Source organism: Cnephaeus nilssonii (assembly GCF_951640355.1).
Source record: "Cnephaeus nilssonii genome assembly, chromosome: 14".
In the NCBI taxonomy this organism is placed as follows: Eukaryota; Metazoa; Chordata; class Mammalia; order Chiroptera; family Vespertilionidae; genus Cnephaeus; species Cnephaeus nilssonii.
In genome coordinates, this window is record NC_137085.1 from 15,439,314 (window position 1) to 15,451,086 (window position 11,773).

General features: G+C 50.2%; 1 protein-coding gene across 1 annotated transcript in view; it reads right to left on the bottom strand.

The window, feature by feature from the left end:
* The window catches only part of GGTA1 (glycoprotein alpha-galactosyltransferase 1 (inactive)), a 53,891-nt gene extending 44,326 nt beyond the window's left edge, over positions 1-9,565 (bottom strand). Inside the window, exon 1 of the mRNA XM_079789795.1 lies at positions 9,333-9,565. The gene's annotated coding sequence lies outside the window, so the exon portion shown is untranslated. The remainder of the gene's footprint in view (positions 1-9,332) is intronic.
* Between the last annotated feature and the right edge of the window lie 2,208 nt (positions 9,566-11,773).

The following is an 11,773-nucleotide window of genomic DNA, read 5'->3' on the forward strand; positions in this document are numbered from 1 at the left end:
AGAGTGAAGTTATTATTATTTTCACTACTACTGATGATAACAGTGGTGCCATTTAATAGTACCACATGTCAGGCAGGAGGCAGTTAAATTACTTCTAAAATCCACACCAGCCCATTGTACACATGAGAATATTGAGGTTGAGCGGTCCCCAGGCTTCCTTCCTGCACTGCAGCTCTGGGACTCTCTTTACACCTGCAGGATTCTGTGGCACTGAGGGCTCCCCTGTTTCTGGTGGCTTTGGTGGGCTTGGTGACTGCTGAGCTTAGTGCCAGGAGCCCCCTCCCACCACCAGAGCAGAGCGACGCAGGTGCGCCCGGAATGCAGGCGAGTGACCGGGGCCCGGCCAGTCGGCAGCTTTGCATCCTAAGGAAGTGGCATGAAGGTCTGGATGCCGGTGAAACGTTGCAGGAGCTCCATGGCAGCACGATCTATAATTAGCTCCCCTGCGAACCCCTAACCATGTTGTCTGCTGCCCGACTTGTAGTGGTTCTGGCCAGCTTGGTTTTCCAGCTGTCCCAGGGAGACTGTGAACAACCAAAAAATCCTTCCAATGCGTGCCTTTCTGCCTCAGTGAGCTGGAATCTCCATCTGTTGCCTGCGACCATGATTTCTGACCAGGACAGCTTCTCACCGGCTGCTGCATATATCAAACCCAAATGGTTAGTGAATATTTTCATGCTGCAGAATGACTTCCTAAGCACGCAGTTAAATCTGCACACAGGAATAGTAGTTCTCCTTTCCTTTGCACAGCTCCGGAATAACATGTAAAAATTTGCTATACAAAAACCCCACATGAGAACATTGAGGGTCAGCGGTGCAGTAACTTGACTAAGACCAGGCTGTCTCCTCTATGGACAACCACAGAATTAGTCAAAGGAGAGCAAGCCCAGACTCAGTCCCTGCTCTCAGGGAGCATTTGCCCCTTAAAGAAAATCCTGCCCCTGATTCTGAGAAGTGTCTTGTCTTTCCCCACAGATGCCAAGCAAGTTCCTCTCAGGGGCAGCTGGCCAGCTGCTTGAGGACGCGTGGTTTCCCCGAGGGAGGAGAGAAGAGGGCAGCTGCACTTCTGCACGCAGTTGCTGCCAAACTCAAAGTCACCCCTCTGGGCAACGGGCCCATCGCCCTAGGCTTGCTCCCTCCTCTGTGTCCTCGCTGTGCCCCTCCAGCCATCAGGGCCGCCTGGCTTCTGCAACAGCCAGGGGAATGTCAGAATGACAGGTTTTTCAGTCTCTTCTTTCTGCCTGAAACTTCCCTCTAACTCTGCTTAAAGGTCACTTCCTCAGGGAAGCTCTCCCTGACCACCTCCCCCAACAAGTCTGGCCCCTGTGACACCCGCTCTGCCCTTGTCCTTCACTGCTCCAGCTGTGCAAGTGGTTGTTTCATGACCATCTCCCAAGCTAAATCCTAGCCCCTGGATGGGCAGGGACTGTGTCTGTCCACAGCTACGTCTCCGGTCTCTGGCGCAGCACATAGTAGGTGCTCAGTAAATTCCGGGCACGTTAATAAGTGAGTGAATTTATGACGGTGGCTCGGTGAATGTTGAATAAATATCGGATTCAGACATGAGTCTCTGGAACAGGTGCCTTTTCTAGAACCACAGTTCCTGGTGCCCAAGCTGGCGAGTGGGGGCCAAAACCGTGGGATCCCTCCAGGCGCAACAGCTGCTTCTCCTCGTAGGCTTTCAGTTTCAGTGTTCACTTCCTACAGGATTGGACTTGCTGTCTAATAGCAGGTGTTGCTCAGGGAGACGTTCGCTAGATCACAGCCTCGTGCCATTTTGCTGGCAGGGAAACTGAGGCTGCAACAGTTCCCATCGCGGGCAGCACCAGCACGGGGTGAGACAAGATCAGCTCACTTTCAGCTCAGAGCTCTTTTCAGAATCCCCCCCTATGAGGGGCCAAGTCCAGGGCACTTAAAGCAAGGCTCCTGAAGACAAGAGCACCCAGACCGGGAAGGAATTAAAAACACTTATTAGCTCTATTAACTAATCACAAGTCCCAGCCCCTCTCCTCAGCCTCTTCCAGCTGCTGTTTTGTGCTCTCGCTGACTGAATTCTGTTCGAGCAGCGCCAGGCAGGGACCCTCTCCTGGGCTGGGCATGGATCTGTACCCAAGCATCTTCTCTGAAGCTGCCTCCACCTTCGAAACCAACCCCCACCCCCTGCACCTCACCCGAGTCTCCAAACCACACCATGGTTGGAGTCAGAACAGGGCTCTCCTGCCTTAGTTCTGCCACTTCATTCTTGAAAGACTTTGGCCAAAACATTAAAACTTTAAGCCTCAGTATCGCCATATGTACTAGTAAAACAACTCCCAATTTACAGAGCTCATGGGGTTTTTGTGAGGCTCAAGCAAGACGGATCTATGATCTCACTTTCTAAACTGTCCACTATGCCCTAACCGGTTTGGCTCAGTGGATAGAGTGTCGGCCTGTGGACTCAAGGGTCCCAGGTTCGATTCCGGTCAAGGGCATGTATCTTGGTTGTGGGCACATCCCCAGTAGGGGGTGTGCCGGAGGCAGCTGATTGGTGTTTTTCTCTCATCGATGTTTCTAACTCTCTCTCTCTCCCTTCCTCTCTGTAAAAAAATCAATAAAATGTTTTTTTTTTTAATTAAAAAAAAAACCTGTCCACTAGTGCAGAGAACTCTAATATTAATAATCCTATCATTATTTTTCTGTTTCCCCCAGGGTCTTGCTGTCAACCCATAGCCACCAGCTGATCTATCCCAGGGCCCATTCTCTCATCCAACCTCATGACAACATTCAACCAAGCTGACCACATGCACCAAGAAACCCTCTCTTCCTCCGACTTCCCAGACGTGTTCGGTCCGGGCTCTCCTCCTCCATCTCAGATCACGCCCTCTCTCAGTTAGGACCTGGCCCAAGTGGCAACTCCATACTTTTCCCCGCCTTTCACATCTGCCAAGGTCACATGGCTTCAGAGAACCACAGGAAGCACACGCCCTACCCCCAGCTCCCTTGCAAATGCTTGCATGGGGTTTCCTGGGTGCTCAGAAATGTGAGCACTGAGCCTCCGATCTCCAGCCTGCTGCCACCAACACGTCTCCTTTATAAGATGCTCTCTGACAGTAAAAATCATGCAATGACCCCCAGGAGCTCGTCTGGGCACGCCCCGCAGCCAGGTCTGGACGGCATGCGTCCGAGTTCTCTGGCCTCCACCCTGGACTTGGACAAGCTGAACAGATCAGCTCTTTAGCTGGAGATTTAGATGACATATTTTTACTTCCTTTTTTTAGAACTGAAGGACATTTTAAAAAATTATTATTTGGGGGGCTTTACTGGATTTATTAGGATGACATTGGTTAACCAAATATATAGGTTCCAGATGTACAATTCTATAATACATCATCTGTGTATTGTATTGTGTGTTCACCATCCCAAGTCCAGTCTCCTTCTGTCACCATTTATCTCCCCTTTACCCTCTCTACCTTCCCCCGTCCTCTTCCCCTCTGGTAATCACCAAACTGCTATCTGTGTCTTTGAGGGTTTTTTGTTTTCTTACTTTTTTCACCTTTTTCACCCAGCTCCACAACTCCGAACTGAAGTACTTTTAGAAATAATTCTGGATTGAATATACTAAATGATAACCCTTTTGCTTTCAGTCCATGGACCAGACATACACCACTCTTTGACTTCCCAAACAAACTCACCCGGACTCCCTCTCTCAGAGCGAAAGGAAAGCTCCTGTCAGCAGCCCTTTCAGCCTGGGCTACAGGTGAGGCACCTTGTCCCAGGTCTGACAGTCCTGAGGGAGGCTGGCTCAGGCAGTGGGACTCCAGAGCCACACTTCCTCACCACAGGGGGTCAAGTGAGGAGTGCTGTGGTCCCGCACAGGGTGCCCTCTGCTCCAGCCGCTCAATGAACCCAACAGAATATAACTGGGGGCGTGTGTTGGAAGATGCCCAGGGAGCTGGGGGGGAGCATGAGGAGTCCTAATTCATGGGAGGCAGGATGAAGAGATTGGTTCGAAAAGATGATGATGATGAAGCTGGGTCTTGAACGATGAATAGGAATCTGCAGGTGGGTTTGGGGAGGAGATAGGGAGGGCATTCCAAGCACAGAGAGGAAAGCCCAGAGGCATAAAACCTGGAGAGGGTTTCATGAATGGTAATAGTTCCCTGAGGCCGGAGCAGAAATTCTAAGGAGTGAGGTGATGAGGGTGACGAGAAGTGTAGAGAACACCTCATTCAGGACCTTGAATGTCACCTATCAGAATATATGTTTTATCCTGAGGTCAGAGGGGAGGCTTGGAAAGACTGAAAAACCCAATCAGTTGATGTCTGGAAAGAAGACTTAGGTGACAAGATGTACTAGAAGACATGAGCCTGGAGTGGAGAATGGGGAGGGCATAGAGCGGAGAGCTAGGCTGGAGAGGGGTGCACCTCAACTGAGCAGGAACAGTGGGGATGGGAGCGAAAGAACGATTTGAAGAGTTGGTAAAGAGGTAGGATTAACTGGACTAGGTCACAGATTTTATGACTTAGATTCAGGAAGGCAGGGTAGGAGGATGACTCCCAGACAGAGGATCCATGTGTGCAAAGATATAGAGACTTGAAAGGGCATTGCCTTGTGTGTGGAAACGGGGACAATTGTACCAAAGCCTAGGCTGTGATGGGGATTCCTTTAGAGAGGAGAGTTATTAACAAATCTATGTGGTCAACTGGATTATGGCTTCCAAGTATCATTCCCTGCCAATAGGCAGAGTATATACCTCTGACCCATTGATTTTTGGACTTGGCCAAGTGACTGGCTTTGACCAATGGAATATGGGTAAATGTGGCAGTTTGCCAGTCCAGAGTGAAGGCTTTAAGAGGTATCACATCACCTCCTTCTTTCTCCAGCTCTCACCACAAAAATAACAAATAGCTCCTTCAGCTTGGGTCCTGTGATGAGAAGGCAAATGGAGCAGATCTTCTGTCTGGCTGGCACCTGGAGCAGGGCCACAGAAACCATGCAGCTGCAACTGCCCTACAGCTGTCATGCAATGTGAACCATGAATAAACCTTGGCGTGCACAAGTTAAGACTCAGGCGGTTATTTGTCCTGCAGCATAGCTGCACTAAGAGCTAACTGATACACACTTTATATGTGGGCTAAGGGAGCAGGTGGTGAAGAACCCTTACATGCCATGATTAGTTGTGCATATGGAGAGTCAACAGGGAATTTTGATGAGCTTTCTTATCTCCATTCATTCACATCTGATCTCAGAGGTGGGGACCAGCCATCCTCTTTCAGAGCCAGCCCTCTCCATTCCCTCCTGCTCCTCTATTGCTCTATTGGCCGTCCCTTCGCTCTCCTGTACTGAATCCTCCCCCCGAGCCCATATCTCACTTGTCTTTTCCATCTGAAATTATTTCCTTCATCCTGTCTTCCTACAGCTACAGGTGGATCTTTCTCCTGACCTTCTCAAACTTCTGGAAAGAGTTGAATATACTTACCATCTCTACTTTTTCCTCTCCCACCTATCAACAATCTAGCTTGCCTGCCCCACATTCCACTGAAACTGCTCTCAGTATATACTTCAGTAATCCCCAAATTGCCCAATGCATTTTCCAGTCCTCATCTTCCTCGACTGCTCAGCACAATTTAGCCTGGGAGTAAATTCATTATCTCCCCACCTCAAACATTCCTATTTACTAGTCTCTCAGCTAGTGGTTCCATTATTTATCCAGTGACAGAAAACCAACAAAGATAATGAATTCTGTTTCAGACTTTGCCTTTGAGCATTCAAGAAGAGATATGCACAAATGGCAGTTAAACAATGAGCTGAGGGCCCAAAACAGAGATCTGAACTGGAGATAAGGATGACTGTTAGAGAGGTATCATTTAAAGCCATAAGTCTGGATGAAATTGCCTAGTTTTCAGAATACAAATACCAGGTCTTTAAATCTCAGGTAATATAGAGAGCTCTCCTAAGCCAGAAATTCCTATGCCTAAGGTCACAGTTCCAACCATCATTTAATTGCTTCCCTCCCAGGTCATGGCTCCTAGCAGCCTCCACACCATCATCTTATTTCATATCTGCCCCCTGCTCATGTTGTCTTCTCCAAGAACTCTTAAAAGTCCATCATGAAACAAAAGGTAAAGATACCACTGCCCAGCCAAAATAAAAGACTAACAATACCAATTCTTGTCAAGGATGTGGAATAAGCACACATCTAATACATTGCTATGGTATACCCTGTGACTCAACAATTTTACTGCTAGGAAAAAGCAAATGTCCACAAAAGAATTCTATACGAAATAACAGCCCAAACTGAGAATAATCGAAATGTCCATTAATAAGAGATTAAGTAAGCAAATTATGGTACATTCAGACAATAGAACACTACTCAGCAACCAAAAGGAACCAATTACTCATATACCCAACAACACAGACGAATTTAAAAGACATTCTGTCCAGTGAAATGAGCCAGATGTGAGACATACAGTATGATTCCATTTACATGAAGTCCAGGAACAGGCAAAATTAATCAGTGGTGAGAAAACCAGAAAGTGGTTACCTAGAAGGGCAGAGGGAAAATTAATTGAAAATGGGAACTTTCTAGGATGATGTAATATTTTATATCTTATTTCGGGTGGTGGTTACAAACGTGTAAATAACTGTCAAAACTTGTTAAACACTTCAGAGTTGTGGATCTTATTGTACATAAATTACACTTTTAAAAGTAGAAAAATAAAATACTTTTTAAAAACTTTATTGATTGATTGATCTGAGAGAGAGGAAGGAAGGGAGAGAGAATTTGTTGTTCCACTTATTTATGCATTCATTGGTTGAGTCTTACATATGCTCTGACGGGGGTCGGGAGGATGGGGATCCATATGGGATTATACGCTAACCAAATGAGCTATGAGATATCCGGCCAGGGCAAAATCCTTTTAAAGTATCTGTAAAATAAACGCTAAAATAAAAATAAAGGGTAGAAAGCATTCATTTCAAATACAATTATATTTATACTATGAATGCACCTAGATAAGTGCCCAGTCCCCCCCACTTAATGCTGCCCCCTTTCAGCCACTCTTCTTGCACCCTTGTCCCCATTTTGAGAACATCTGTCCATTAGCCACTTTCTGGCCATCATAAGAGATGACTTAACGGAAGGGCACACACCTTCGACCCAGACAGAGCTGCCTTCAAACTCGGCTGCAATTTAAGAGCTGAACACCCATGAATGAACCTCCTCTTCCTCAACTGTGAAATGGGTTCATGTTATCTCCCCTACCCTGCTGGGCTGGGCTAAGACGGGGCAGCGTGCTGACTAGCTCCTGAGGAACCTAAGTCTTTTTTTATTTTTTCACCTCAGCCTATGAAACCAACTCACATATGAAGGTCCCCCTAAAGTCCTGGAAAAGCTCAGAGGATGAGACTCACTGGCCTCTTCTGCCAGAAGGGTAAGGAGGCAACCCTTGGGCCCTGGAGTTAGGGTCCTAAGCGAGCTGGTGCTGTGAGCTGGAGAAATGACGGCTTAGAGCACAGCGGCCAGGGAAAGGTACTCCCTCACCTAAAAGTCAGGTCCTACAGTGGTCGGCAAACTCATTAGTCAACAGAGCCAAATATCAACAGTACAACGACTGAAATTTCTTTTGAGAGCCAAATTTTTTAAACTTCAACTTCTTCTAACGCCACTTCTTCAAAATAGACTCGCCCAGGCCGTGGTATTTTGTGGAAGAGACACACTCAAGGGGCCAAAGAGCCGCATGTGGCTCGCGAGCCGCAGTTTGCCGACCACTGAGTTAGGAGATCCGGTCTAGCTACTGGAGGATCTTGCCCAAATCACTTTGCACACCTCTTGACTCAGTTTATCCAGGCTGGATCTGAGGAATTTGATAGCAAAACAGCCCCTGGGGTTTTCCAATATAAAGAAGGGAAGCCAGAACCCTGCCCCCAGGGCCCCCCTCCCCCACCGTGTTGGTCCTTGAGCCAGGATCCTAGAAGCACCAATTGAAATCTCCTGGACCCGTAAACCCTAGAGACTCTTTCCCTGTTTCCACCCTGCCTTATTCCATCATTAAACACTTGTTACTTGGAACAATAACTGGGGTTTGCACCTGCCCCCCCATCTGGTAGGGGAGGCAAGATACACCCAGAGATAACTCCAAACAAGGGTTTAGCATAGCCAAAGCAGCACAGAAGTGGAAAAGAATATCCATCTCCTATTACCCTCTCCCCCACGCCCCAAACACAGGCGCCCCTCCACACTTGGCATTTCCTTACTCAGAGCAATATTCCTTTTCCCTGAGTTGTGGAAACTGAGGCTGTGTCTGGCAAAGCATCTCCCAGCTAGGAGGCAGGGAGGAGGGCTCCTCCCTGCATCTCCGGCCTCCGGAGACACACCTATTTCCAGGTGAATGGAGAAGGCCACAGGCGCCTGCCTACTGAGGAGCCAGAGAAGGGCCAGGGACCAGGGAAGCCACCAGAGCAGTCGCCTGGGCCTGGGTTCCTCCCTGCGGGGAAGAGTGGCATTGACACCCTCGCACGGCCCTCCTCCCTCCCTCCCGCCCTCCCTGCCGGAAGATTGGGGAATCTCAAGTTGTTCTTCTTTGCCCACGCCTGACATTTTTTTCCACTTTACTCTTTCTTGGACGCCTGTCAAGAGTTTGTGCAATCCTTCTGTTTAGCTGTTTTTCTGCCATTTTCAAACGTGGGGTGGTGTCCCTTGCGGGTGAGAACGGGGTTATCTGAAGAAGTTGAAGGGGCCCTTTCACCTCCCATCACCCCAAATGCCGTAGGCCCTTCGCTGCCAAAGTTACAAAGTCTGAAACTTTTCCGCATGCCGGGGTTTTGGCTTGGCGCTGGGCTCTGCGAGCTCTCACCTCTTCCCCTGCGCCCCTGCGCCCCGGAGCTCAGGCGCCCCTCACTCCGCCGCCCAAGCTCCTCTTCCCAGAGCCATCCTCTTCCCATCCAGTCCTGGGCAAGAGCCATGTCTCCTTCCTGCCCCAGGGACGGGGACAGACCCTTCAATGCTTCAGAGACTCCCTCGGCGGTCCTGCCCATACCCCCGAGCCTCCCCTCTCCCGCCTCCTCCCCGCGGACCCGGTGCGGGCACCTCGGCCCGCAGCCCCCGAGGCCCCAGTCTGCAAGGCTGGGCAGAGGCAGCGACAGGGACCGGATGAGGACAGCGACGGGGTCCGGTTTGGAAGGCAGCGACGAGAACAAAAGCAGGGACGCAATCAAGGCAGAAACCGGGCAGGGCCGGAGCGGGGGCCCTTCTCCTCTCCCCACCCCGCCCGCGCCCCAGTCCGCAGCGCCCCCCGGGCCGGGCCCCGCTCGCGGCCTCGGGGAGGCTCGGGCGGCGACCCCGTGGGACCCACCTGATCCGCAGAACTGGGCGCGCTTGGAGATGGACCACGCCTCGGCTCCCGGCTGCGGGGGCGCCCTCGGCGGTGCGAACAGCGGCCGGGCCGCCTCCGCCCGAGCCCGGCGGGTGTGCCGCCTGCGCTCCGGCCAGACGCCCGGCGCTCTCCTCCGAGGCAGCGGGCGGCGCGCAACGGGCTGGGGCGCGAAGGAGCGGGGAGCTCTCGGCAGCGAGCGGCGCACTCCCCGCTCGGCACCGCCCGAGGCTATTTATGCAAAGCGGGTCCCGCCCCGGACACAGACAGCGGAGCCGCCGACCACGCCGGGGCTCCTTTGCCGGTGGGTGCGAGGCTGACGGCCTGGCTGCGGAGAGGGTGTTTGTTTCATTCCACTCAGGCAGAAAAAAGCCTGAAACCAGCAGAAAAAAAAAAAAAAAAAGACGGCGACGGTGGCTGGGCCTCTGCCCCCTCGGGCCTGCACGTGGTGGCGTGGGGGTGGGGATGGGGATGGGAGACGGGAGTCGGAGGCTGGGGTGGGGTCTGTTGTCACCCTGCTCTGCGAGGAGTGGCCTCAGCGCCCCGGCGCCCCGCCTCGCTCGGGGGAAGCGGAGAGCCTGGGAGGTCCGCGCCACCATTGTTTCCTGGGGAAGGAAGCGCGCACAGGCCGACCCCGACTGGCGGGCGGGCGGGCTCGAGCGCTCCTCGCCGGGGCCCCCCGAGCCCTGAGCTCCGGAAGTGAGGGGCTTTTCCCCCGGGCACCTAGCGCGGTCCTGCCCCTACTTGTTCACTGACTTAGTGATCTGGGAGCCCAGAGTTTCTCAAACTGGGTTCCCCACACCCCCCTGGGGTTCTCCACAACAATTGTCTCGGAGGGAACAAAATTATGTATATTTCAGAGCGGGTGCTTCTGTGCCCAGTGTGACAGCCATCCACTTCTGGTGAGTAGATGTAGGCACATGCGACTGCCCTCGCTTAGCTGGGAGGACAACAGTCATCTCAGCCCCAGCCTGGGGCTCAGGACCCTCTGTTTACTGGTGGAAATTCAAAACTTCCTTTTGCCAGGATCATTTCCACTGAACATTAATTTCGGAGACTGGGAGATTAGCTTCTTAAATATTTTAGTGCATTGGGACTGTAAGTTGACACCAGGAAAAGTGAAGCAGAGCATGGGCCTGATGAATAATGTCAACTTGAGAAACATCCAAACCTGTAAGAATTTTTATGAGTTTATTTGAGCCGAGAACAATTGCCAGGGAAGCAAACTCTCAACAGATTGCGAAAATGCTCCGGAAAATGGCCGTTTTGCACCTTATTTTATACATAAACAATCAAAGGAAGAGGCGCTAAAGGGGTTACGTGAAATTCACTGGTGATAGATTAGGGGGAGTGGGGAAAGCAAAGTGGGGAACATCTCTGGGATTGGATAAAAGTAAAAACATACTTTTTTTACATAGGTGGATATAGGTTCATTAACAGCAATTAGCATGATAATAACAATGAGGAGATTGGTGGTCTCTGCTCTGGTGAGGTGGTTGTGTTTTGAGGGGTAGGAGTGTGGTTGGGGGGCAAGGGAATTACTTTGATATTCCAGTTACTGTTATCATTGTAGAAGCAAAAAAAAAAAAAAAAAGACAACAGGCAGGCTCAGTTAAGGTGAAGATTGACCTTTATTAGGGAAAAATACAGGCCTAGGACATGACTACCCACCATGCACTGCTTTTAGTTAGAAAGTTTTACTTTCAGACCATCCTATGTGGTTACTTTAGGTCTCTGAGTTTGTAAGGCCCCCATGCAGGCCTCCCCTGAGCTTGTCAGGTTTAGTATGTGGCCCCTTTTTCGTCCGCACTAATTTTTATTGTTTCATGCTAACAAGAAAAGAAAGGAACTGATCGAACATGTGAAGGATGCACGGCGGCCCGTGGGGGCCAGGTGTCCTGTTGGGGCTTGGGAGAGTGAAATTTCCTGATGGGTGCAGTGAAGGAAGGAGATGGGAGAATAGGCCCACATAGCGCCTCTGGAACGAGGAACGCCATAACAGTGAGCACAATGGGTCCTTTGCTAGAGTATAAATCGTGCCTTTATTGTCCTTGGTGAACACAACTGTAATAGTTCATTAATAGTGAGTATCGCAGTAAATATGCACTGAGCGATGTCATAGGAAGTGCATTATCTCCATTTCTCATCATCGCATTTGAGAATGTATTGTTTACATTGCTCAGCACATCAAACTGAATTATAAACGAGTTTTTTGTTTGTTTGTTTGTTTTGTTTTGTTTGTGTGTTTTTTTAAGAAAAAATGACTGCCCAGCCAGAGTGTCATCGCATGCACCAAAAAGTTGCCTGCAGGTTCGGGCTACTGATCAAGGATCTCTCTCTCTCTCTCTCTCTCTCTCTCTCTCTCTCTCTCTCTCCCCTCAGGTGAGGATAAAAAAAAGAAACAATGACTGACAGTGGCTCAA